Below are 11,075 nucleotides of genomic sequence, written 5' to 3'. Positions count from 1 at the left end.
TAGCCGAAATTTGCCCCCTAAAGCAACCCTTGGCCGGCCAACTCTTGCTCCTCAAGAGTCCACCATTCGGCCAACACCGTTCTCCCTAATCAGCTCCTAAATCCTCTCCCTTATCAGCTCCTAAATCCTCTCCCTTATCAGCTCCTAAATCTTCTCCTGACAGCCTTTCACTTCAGTTCCACTGCTTACCTTTTCTGTACATAAAATTAATATCACTAATTTGCTTACCTTGCAACTCGATCCTTAGCTCACCTTGGTCATCCATACGTCACCTCTAAAGCCCCCAAGTGGCGCCATATGCCAACTTACCACAGCTTCCTTGTGTTTTATTTTACCAGCTAATACTTAAAAGCCTAGCTAACGAAACCTCTTTTCCCTATGGATTAAAATCACTTAAAATTACCGGGTTTTAGCTTAAGCTTGGGCCTTCTAGAGGCCCATTAACATAATTAAACCTACGCCAAACAGTCAAAACACAGAAATTTTAAAATTCGTTGAAAACCACAGAAATCCCGAAAATCCCGAAGATTGGGGCGTTACAACTCTACCCTCCTTAAAGAAATTTCGTCCTCGAAATTTTACCTGATTCAAACAGATGAGGGTATTGCTGTTTCATCACCTCTTCTGGCTCCTACGTAGCTTCCTCTCTACCATGATTACGCCAAAGCACTTTCACTAATGGGACTGATTTCCTTCTGAGAACCCTAACATCTCATGCCAATATCTGCACAGGCTCCTCCTCAAAGGTCAAATCGATCCAACATCAATTTCATGAATCGCACGACATGAGCGGTGGTCGAACCATAATGCCTTAGCATGGAGACGTGAAAGACATCGTGAATCTGTCTAGCTCTAGAGGCAATTCAATTGATAAGCCATTGGGCCTACTCGTTTCAAAACCCGATAGGGCCCAATGAACCGTGGACTCGACTTGCCCTTCTTACCAAACCTTAATATCTTCTTCCAAGGAGAAACCTTCAAGAAAACCATATCACCCATCGAGTACTCAATCTCCTTTCGCTTCAAATCGCATCGACTTTTGCCTATCAGAAGCTTCTTTTAACCGATCCCTAATTATTCTGACCTTATCCTCAGTATCAGCTACCAACTCTGGTCCAAGAACTTGTCGCTCTCCAAGTTCAGTCTAACAACTAGGGGTACGATACCTTCGTCCATACAGTGCTTCATACGGTGCCATTTGAATACTCACCTGGTAACTGTTATCGTACGCAAATTCTGCCAACGGCAAGTAATCCTCCCAACTACCTCAAAAGTCAATCACGCATCCCCTCAACATGTCCTCCAGAATCTGAATAACCCTTTCCGACTGTCCATCAGTTTGGGGATGGAAAGCCGTACTAAAGTTCAATCGCGTTCCCAACGCCTCATGCAACTTTTGCCAAAATCGAGATGTGAATCTGGGATCCCGGTCAGAGATAATCGACACTGGGACTCCATGAAGTCGCACAATCTCCGCCACATACAACTTGGCTAACTTTGGAAGTGAGAAGTCAGTACGTATGAAATGGGCTAATTTTGTCAACCTATCCACAATCACCCACACCGAGTCTTTCTTCAATGGTGTCAAAGGCAACCCACTCATAAAGTCCATGGTTACTCTCTCCCACTTCCAAAGTGATATCTTCACCGGCTGTAACAGTCCAGAAGGTAATTGATGCTCAGCTTTCACTTGTTGGCATGTTAGACATTTTCCTACAAACTCCGTTACTTCTCGTTTAAGTCCAGGCTACCAGTACAATTCTCACAAGTTGTGATACAGCTTATTCCCTCCAGGATGCATAGCACAAAGTCCCCCATGAACTTCCTTCAATATTGCCTGCCTTAAGTCAGAGTCCTTCGGAACACAAATTCTTCCTCGAAAACACAAAACTCCTTCGCCATTTAACCCAAACTCAGAAGTTTCCCCTTCCTTAACTTGTTGAAAATGAGTGACCAAAGACTCATCGTTCAACTGCTTTTCCTTAATCTGATCCACCCAGGTTGGCCTCACTTGCAACTCAGCCAACAGACTTCCATCATCATACAGACTCAGATGAGCAAACATTACTCTCAGATCAGACACAGTTCTACGACTTAGAGCGTCGGCTACCACATTAGCCTTGCCTGGGTGATACTCGATCGAACAGTCATAATCCTTAAGCAACTCAATCCACTCCTTTGCCTAAGGTTCACTCATACGAGTCAACAAATACTTAAGACTCTTGTGGTGCGTGTATGTAATACACCTCTCCTCGCACAAGTAATGTCTCCAAATCTTAAGTGCAAATATCACTGCCGCCAACTCCAAATCATGAGTAGGATAGTTCCCCTTGTAAGGCTTAAGCTATCGTGATGCATATACAACCACCTTACCCTCTTGCATTAGCACGTAGCCCAAACCTACATGTGATGCGTCACTGTACACAGTAAAATCCTTCCCAGACTCATTTGAATTAACACAGGTGCTTTAGTCAAAACTTTCTTCAACTTCTCAAAAGCCTCTTGCTGCTTTTCAGTCCACACAAACAGTGCTTCTTTCCTTATGAGTTTTGTCAGAGGTGCTGCCATCACAAAAAAACCTTCCACAAACCTTCTATAGTATCCTGCCAACCTTAGGAAACTTCGAATTTCCGACACCGACCTAGGTGGCTTCCACTCCAAAATCGCTTCAATCTTTCGAGGGCCCACCTTAATCCCCTCGGCAGAGACCACATGTCTTAAGAAGGTTACTTCTTTCAACCAAAATTCACACTTGCTGAACTTCACATAAAGTTCCTTCCCTCTTAACACTTGCAAGACTATACGGAGATACTTATCATGCTTCACTTAGTTTGAAATATACGGGATATCGTCAATAAAGACGACTACTTAACCGATCCAAAAATGGTTGGAATACACGATTCATCGGATCCATAAACGCTGCGGGAGCATTAAATCATCCAAATGGCATAACGAAACTCATAATGACCATACCAAGTCACGAATGCCGTCTTATGGATATCGCCTCCTTGACCCTTAATTGATGATATCCGGATCGAAGGTCGATCTTGGAAAATCTGAGCGCTCCTCTAAGTGGTCGAAAAGATCGTCAATCCTTGGCGGTGGATACTTATTCTTAATCGTCAGTTTGTTCAACTGGCGATAATCAATGCACATCCGCATCGTACCATCCTTCTTTTTCACGAATAGCACCGGTGCTCCCCATGGAGACACACTTGGCCTAATAAAACCCCTATCCAACAACTCCTAAATTTGTGCCTTTAACTCCACTAACTCCTTCAGTGCCATCCTATACGGTGCGATGGACACGGGCATCGTTCCAGGCAACAAGGCGATTCCAAACTCAACTTCCCAGTTCGGAGGCAATCCTTTTAGCTCCTCCGGAAAAACATCTTGGAACTCTTTTACGGTCCTGACCTTATCCACTGTCAGACCCTCTTCCTCCAACTGACTTACAAATGCCAAATAGGCCTCACAACCTTTCCGAATCCACTTTTCGGCTCTTAATGCCGACACCACATTGGACAAATAATCCCTTCGCTCACCTATTACCGTAACCTCCTCATCCTCCGCGGTCCTTAACACCATTCGTTTAGCAGCACAATCTAAATTCGCCTTATGCTTAACAAGCCAGTCTATTCCCAGAATGAGATCAAACTCTCCGAACGGTAACTCCATCAGATCTCCAAGGAAAATCCTACCTTGAGTTTCTAAGGGTACATCCCTATACAGTTTTTCTACCATAACCGAGTGACCCAAAGGACTTAGCACAGATACCCCACTCATAATCTTCTACGACTGCATACCCAATGACCCAGATATGGCACATACAACATAGGAATGAGTAGATCCAATATCTACCAAAGCAGTATACGGTATGCTAGAGACCAAAAACGTACCCGTTATGACGTCAGGTGCGTCACCCTCCTCTCCACGACGAGCCGCATACACCAACGCTGGCTATCAAGCTTCAGCATTTTTGGCACCCCTGCCAGGTGCCCCTCGACCTCGACCATTTCCATTTCTATTCCTACCTTGCCCATGTCGTCTCGGTGGTTGTGGTCCAACTCTCATGGGTTAAGCAACCCTCTGTACGGCAACCTGAGCCTGATCATCTCTCTGAGGACAGTCCTTAACTCTATGCTCCATAGATCCACATCAGAAACAAGCACTGGAACGTTTCCTACACTCACCCAAATGTACCTTACCACAGTCTCCACAGATTGGTAGTCTAACCACATTCATCGGCACTGCTCGAACTGGTTTCTCCACTCTTGCTCTCTTAACATTCCTATTAGCACCACCTGAGGGCCCTGAATCCCTCCGAAAATAGTTTCGATCCTTCTCCCGATTTTGCTTTTCAGCCCGCTTAACCTCCTAAGCTATCTTTGCCTTCTCCACCAAGACCGCAAAGTCCCGCTCCCTCTGTGGAGCAATCAACACCCTCAGTCATCTCTAAGACCATCCTCGGCGCACACTTCGCTCATATTCAGAGCGACTATGCCCATGGCATACCGGCTCAACCTTAGAAACTCGGCCTCGTACTCAGCAACTGTTTTACCTCCTTGCACCAGATTCAAGAATTCCTTTCTGCGAGCGTCCACATAACTTGCCCCAACGTACTTCCCTTTAAAGGTCGTCTTAAATAGTTCCCAAGTTACCCTATCAGCTAGGGTCCCTTCTCTCATAGTGAGCCACCACTGTAGGCCTCGTCTCGCAGCAACGATACAACTCCTTTCAGCTTCTGCTCCACTGAGCAGTCCAAGTCGTCCATAATCTGTCCTGTGGCCTCCAACCAATATTCTGCCACATTCGGAGCTACACCAGACACACCCTTAAAGATTTTCGCTTCGTTAGCCCGAAGTTGTTTAGAAATAGATCCCCGAATTCCGTTGCCCGTACTTACCGCGACAACCCTTTCCAGAACCTGAAGCATTGCCTGTGACAGGGCATCATCCTCGGCACCGCGGTCATGAGACTCCACCTCTATTGCCGGTGGTACTGGTGCATCCGCTGCCGGCATATGTCCCGAAGATGAAGATCTCGCTCGAGCACTTCCTCGGCCCCGTCCACGGCCTCTTCCACGAATGGCTCTTGTACTCATATCGTATTATCGATTCTGAAATTTTATGCATTAATTCAATATTCGGTGTTTATTATCGATGCTTTATGAATCAGACAGTAATTCAAAGTTTGTTTTCGCAGAATCGAAGTCTAACTACAGTTTCAGTCTCTTATCAAATTTTCCTATGGTTCCAGTATCATCCTATCTAGAGTATCCTAGAAGGGTTTCAATACAGACAGATAATTCAGGAAAATATTCAGAAAAGTTTAGAGTAATACTTACGAGCTTGGTAGGAGATTGAATACCACCGCTAAAAAAGAGTTGTTTTTTTCAAAATCTTTGTTTTTGTAAACCTATTCCATAGTTGAGTTGTTACAACTTGGCTCTGATACCACTAAATATAACACCCTAAACCCGGCCCAGACGTTATGGCTGGATCCGACATGCCACATCGAAGCGTTCAAAATATTTCAGGTTATTGTTCTAGAAAAACTTACCTAGTGTTTTAAAAGATAATTTCAATGCAGGTTAAAGTGAATGGAAGCTGCGCACCAGGTAGGAAACCGAAAAAGAAGAGGTGAGTCTCTCGGACTGCTTAAGTACCAAGCTCCCTTCGGATCCAATCCTAGACATGCACACCGCTGTTACCACACCTTAACATCGTGTATATTTCCAGGAAACCAATTTGATTAAGTCCTTTTTAGGAAAAGTGATTAATTTTGGAAAAATATTCTCATTGTGGAAGCTTTGCTTGTTGTCGTGTTATTTTGAAATCAATTACCATTTTTGAAAACATGCCCTAATGCTATCCAAATTCAACAGTTAAATATAAGTGATACCTATCTTAGTAAAACATATAAAACCCATCAAAGAAAATAATTAAGCAGCCTTATTACATTTTAAAAACCCAAAACCTTAAACGTAAATAAAAAAATGTCCAATTCACCAGAATAAAATCAACTTACGAGCGTCCTGCCACTCAAGAATCCTCACGGCTCCAAGCCCACTATGGTTGGGGATTACCTGCGTGGATGAAAAATAAAGGGGTGAGTTTGGGGAAACTCGGTGTGTAAATTAATCCAACCATAGCCTATATCGGTTTAAACCACAAAGAATGAATAATTTGGCCTTAGCCTGAGCGTAAGTCGAAATAAAGCCCATAGGCCCATAATGTAACGAATAGATATTACATGTCTATGCAAAACCCAACCCATATCCAACCACATGCACCCCATACCAACCTTTCACCATGTAGGGAGACTACTCGACCCACCCAACCACTACATACGAAATATGCAAAGATGGTCATAGAATGAATAATGTGACAGAGTCACCGAACAAATAATTGTGGCGAGCCACCGAGCATGAATATATTTGGCGAGCAACTAGATCGAGATAAATATGGCATAGCCACCGGACGCCTTCCTCTATAATATAACCCGTGTCCCCATGCAGCAGATATACAATCATGGCATACATCATACAGAATTAAATTATCATGCCTTTCAGTCAAAAGTAACCCTATGGGTATAACGGTAATTTTGCACCTAGGGATGTATCAGTAATTTCCATATATAGGGGTATTCAAGCAATTTAACTATTCTTCGGGTTTTCATGCATAGCATAGCCATTTTCATACAACCGAAACACTTACCACGTTTTCCTACCTAATTGGGCCTGCAATAATTAACCTGCTTTTGGCCCATTAAGCCCAAATATCATTAATGCACGAAATTGCATGTCTCATAGCTTTTATCACTTTAGATTACCAAAATATTAACCCACTTATCTTACCAAAGATTCGCTTTTCGCAAGTTCCCAAAATCTGACATTTTGGCATTTCGCTTTTCGCTTTTGCCGATCTAGTCTATAAGAGGGTGTTAGTTACACACTGCTTGCGATGATTAGTTGATTTAGATCAATGCACGAACTACCTACAATTATATTACTACCACGTTAATCTAACTACCAAACAAACTACATATTAACCCTTAGACTATTCAAATTAATAACACCTTAGGCACTAGCAATCCTACCTTTGCTTGGGAATTAGCGACTAGATTTAGATCGTTGTTCCCTTGTCCAAGCCCTTGATCAACGACCTCTAGATCACACTATCATCAAGATAAAATAGTTATCACAACCCCTTAGGGCTACAAGTCCAAAACGATGCCTCCTAACCTTTAGGGATTTCGACTTTTCTAAAATACTGAAATAAAGACTAGGTTGAAAAGATTTACCACGATTCCTTCATCAACAATACCTCTTAATCCCCACTCGATTCTCGATGCGGTTCTAAGCCCTCAAATGATAGAAAAGTCGAGCCTTCATGATCTTAATATTCGCTAAGTCCCTAGGGTGTGGAGTTTTCGGTATTTTCCTTGCAACAATGTAATGAAAGAAGAAATAGGAGGGTTTTTTGTGGTCTTGCCAAGAAGCTTGAGGTTTAGAGAACTAAAGAATCGGTCAAGAATGATGAAAAATATGAGAGAATTGGCTAGGAGAAATCGACAGTAGGAAATATGGCTTTTAGGATTTCGCTTTCCTTATGGCAAATAGCTATGAAGGTTTAGGATCGTGCGAAGAAAAGATGGAGATGAACAGGAGGATAGAAAGATTGGCTATAAAGAAAAGAAGAAAAAGAAAAAGTTGATGGAGAGAGAAGAAAAAGAAAAGAAGAGAAGAATAGTCAAGAAACGACAGAACTTACCCCTAGTGCCGAATTTATACTAGCACTTAACCTAGCCGAAATTTGCCCCCTAAAGCAACCCTTGGCCGGCCAACTCTTGCTCCTCAAGAGTCCACCATTCGGCCAACACCGTTCTCCCTAATCAGCTCCTAAATCCTCTCCCTTATCAGCTCCTAAATCCTCTCCCTTATCAGCTCCTAAATCTTCTCCTGACAGCCTTTCACTTCAGTTCCACTGCTTACCTTTTCTGTACATAAAATTAATATCACTAATTTGCTTACCTTGCAACTCGATCCTTAGCTCACCTTGGTCATCCATACGTCACCTCTAAAGCCCCCAAGTGGCGTCATATGCCAACTTACCACAGGATTCCTTGTGTTTTATTTTACCCAGTTAATACTTAAAAGCCTAGCTAACCAGAACCTCTTTTCCCTATGGATTAAAATCACTTAAAATTACCGGTTTTAGCTAAGCTTGGGCCTTCTAGAGGCCCATTAACATAATTAAACCTACGCCAAACACTCAAAACACAGAAATTTTAAAATTCGTTGAAAACCACAGAAATCCCGAAAATCCCGAAGATTGGGGCGTTACAACTCTACCCTCCTAAAAGAAATTTCGTCCTCGAAATTTTACCTGATTCAAACAGATGAGGGTATTGCTGTTTCATCACCTCTTCTGGCTCCTACGTAGCTTCCTCTCTACCATGATTACGCCAAAGCACTTTCACTAATGGGACTGATTTCCTTCTGAGAACCCTAACATCTCATGCCAATATCTGCACAGGCTCCTCCTCAAAGGTCAAATCATCAACATCAATTTCGCTGAACCGGCACGACATGAGCGGTGGTCGAACCATAATGCCTTAGCATGGAGACGTGAAAGACATCGTGAATCCTGTCTAGCTCTAGAGGCAATTCCAATTGATAAGCCACTGGGCCTACTCGTTTCAAAACCCGATAGGGCCCAATGAACCGTGGACTCAGCTTGCCCTTCTTACCAAACCTTAATATCTTCTTCCAAGGAGAAACCTTCAAGAAAACCATATCACCCATCGAGTACTCAATCTCCTTTCGCTTCAAATCAGATATCGACTTTTGCCTATCGAAGCTTCTTTAACCGATCCCTAATTATTCGACCTTATCCTCGATTATCGCCTACCAACTCGGTCCAAGAACTTGTCGCTCTCAAGTTCGGTCCTAACAACTAGGGTGCGATACCTTCGTCCATCTGATGCTTCATACGGTGCCATTCGAATACTCACCGTAATCAAGTATCGACGCAACTTCGCCAACGGCAAGTAATCCTCCCAACTACCTCAAAAGTCAATCACGCATCCCTCAACATGTCCTCCGAATCTAAATAACCCTTTCCGATCGTCCATCGGTTTGGGGATGGAAAGCCGTACTAAAGTTCAATCGCGTTCCCAACGCCTCATGCAACTTTTGCCAAAATTGAGATGTGAATCTGGGATCCCTGGCGAGATAATCGACATTGGACTCCATGAAGTCGCACAATCTCCGCCACATACAACTTGGCTAACTTTGGAAGTGAGAAGTCAAGATAGTATGAAATGGGCTGATTTTGTCAACCTATCCACAATCACCCACACCGAAGTCTTTCTTCAATGGTGTCAAAGGCAACCCACTCATAAAGTCCATGGTTACTCTCTCCCACTTCCAAAGTGATATCTTCACCTACCGTAATAGATCCGTAAGGTAATTGATGCTCACTTTCACTTGTTGGCATGTTAGACATTTTCCTACAAACTCGTTACTTCTCGTTTAAGTCCGTGCTACGGTACAATTCTCACAAGTTGTGATACGACTTATTCCTCCGGATGCATAGCACAAAGTCCCCATGAACTTCCTTCAATATTGCTCGCTTTAAGTCGAGTCCTTGAACACAAATTCTTCCTCGAAAACACGTAACTCCTTCGCCATTTAACCCAAACTCGAAGTTTCCCTTCCTTAACTTGTTGAAAATGAGTGACCAAAGACTCATCGCTCAACCGCTTTTCCTTAATCTGATCCACCAGTTGGCCTCACTTGCAACTCACCAATGACTTCCATCATCATCTGAGACTCGGATGAGCAAACATTACTCTCAGATCGTATTACGCTTCTCGACTTAGGCGTCGGCTACCACATTAGCCTTGCACGGGTGATACTCGATCGAATAGTCATAATCCTTAAGCAACTCAATCCACTCCTTTGCCTAAGGTTCAGCTCCTTCTGAGTCAACAAATACTTAAGACTCTTGTGGTCTGTGTATGTAATACACCTCTCCTCGTACAAGTAATGTCTCCACATCTTAAGTGCAAATATCACTGCCGCCAACTCCAAATCATGAGTAGGATAGTTCCCCTTGTGAGGCTTAAGCTATCGTGATGCATATACAACCACCTTACCCTCTTGCATTAGCACGTAGCCCAAACCTACATGTGATGCGTCACTGTACACAGTAAAATCCTTCCCAGACTCCGACTGAATTAACACAGGTGCTTTAGTCAAAACTTTCTTCAACTTCTCAAAAGCCTCTTGCTGCTTTTCAGTCCACACAAACAGTGCTTCTTTCCTTATGAGTTTTGTCAGAGGTGCTGCCATCACAGAAAAACCTTCCACAAACCTTCTATAGTATCCTGCCAACCTTAGGAAACTTCGAATTTCCGACACCCACCTAGGTGGCTTCCACTCAAATCGCTTCAATCTTTGAGGGCCCACCTTAATCCCTCAGAGACCACATGTCTTAAACAGGTTACTTCTTTCAACCAAAATTCACACTTCTTGAACTTCACATAAAGTTCCTTCCTCTTAACACTTGCAAAGACTATACTGGAGATACTTATCATGCTTCACTTCCGTTTGAGAATATACCAGATATCGTTAATAAAGACGACTCTTAACCGATCCAAAATGGTTGGAATACACGATTCATCGATCCATAAACGCCGCAGGAGCATTCGTCAGTCCAAATGGCATAACCAGAAACTCATAATGACCATACCAAGTCCTGAATGCCGTCTTATGGATATCTGCCTCCTTGACCCTTAATTGATGATATCCAGATCGAAAGGTCGATCTTGGAAAATACAGACGCTCCTCTAAGCTGGTCGAAAAGATCGTCAATCCTTGGCAGTGGATACTTATTCTTAATCGTCAGTTTGTTCAACTGGCGATAATCAATGCACATCCGCATCGTACCATCCTTCTTTTTCATGAATAGCACCGGTGCTCCCCATGGAGACACACTTGGCCTAATAAAACCCCTATCCAACAACTCCTAAATTTGTGCCTTTAACTCCACTAACTCCTTCAGTGC

This window comes from Gossypium arboreum, chromosome 4 (genome assembly GCF_025698485.1).
Source record: "Gossypium arboreum isolate Shixiya-1 chromosome 4, ASM2569848v2, whole genome shotgun sequence".
Lineage (NCBI taxonomy): Eukaryota > Viridiplantae > Streptophyta > Magnoliopsida > Malvales > Malvaceae > Gossypium > Gossypium arboreum.
Note: the sequence above shows the minus strand (reverse complement) of the source record.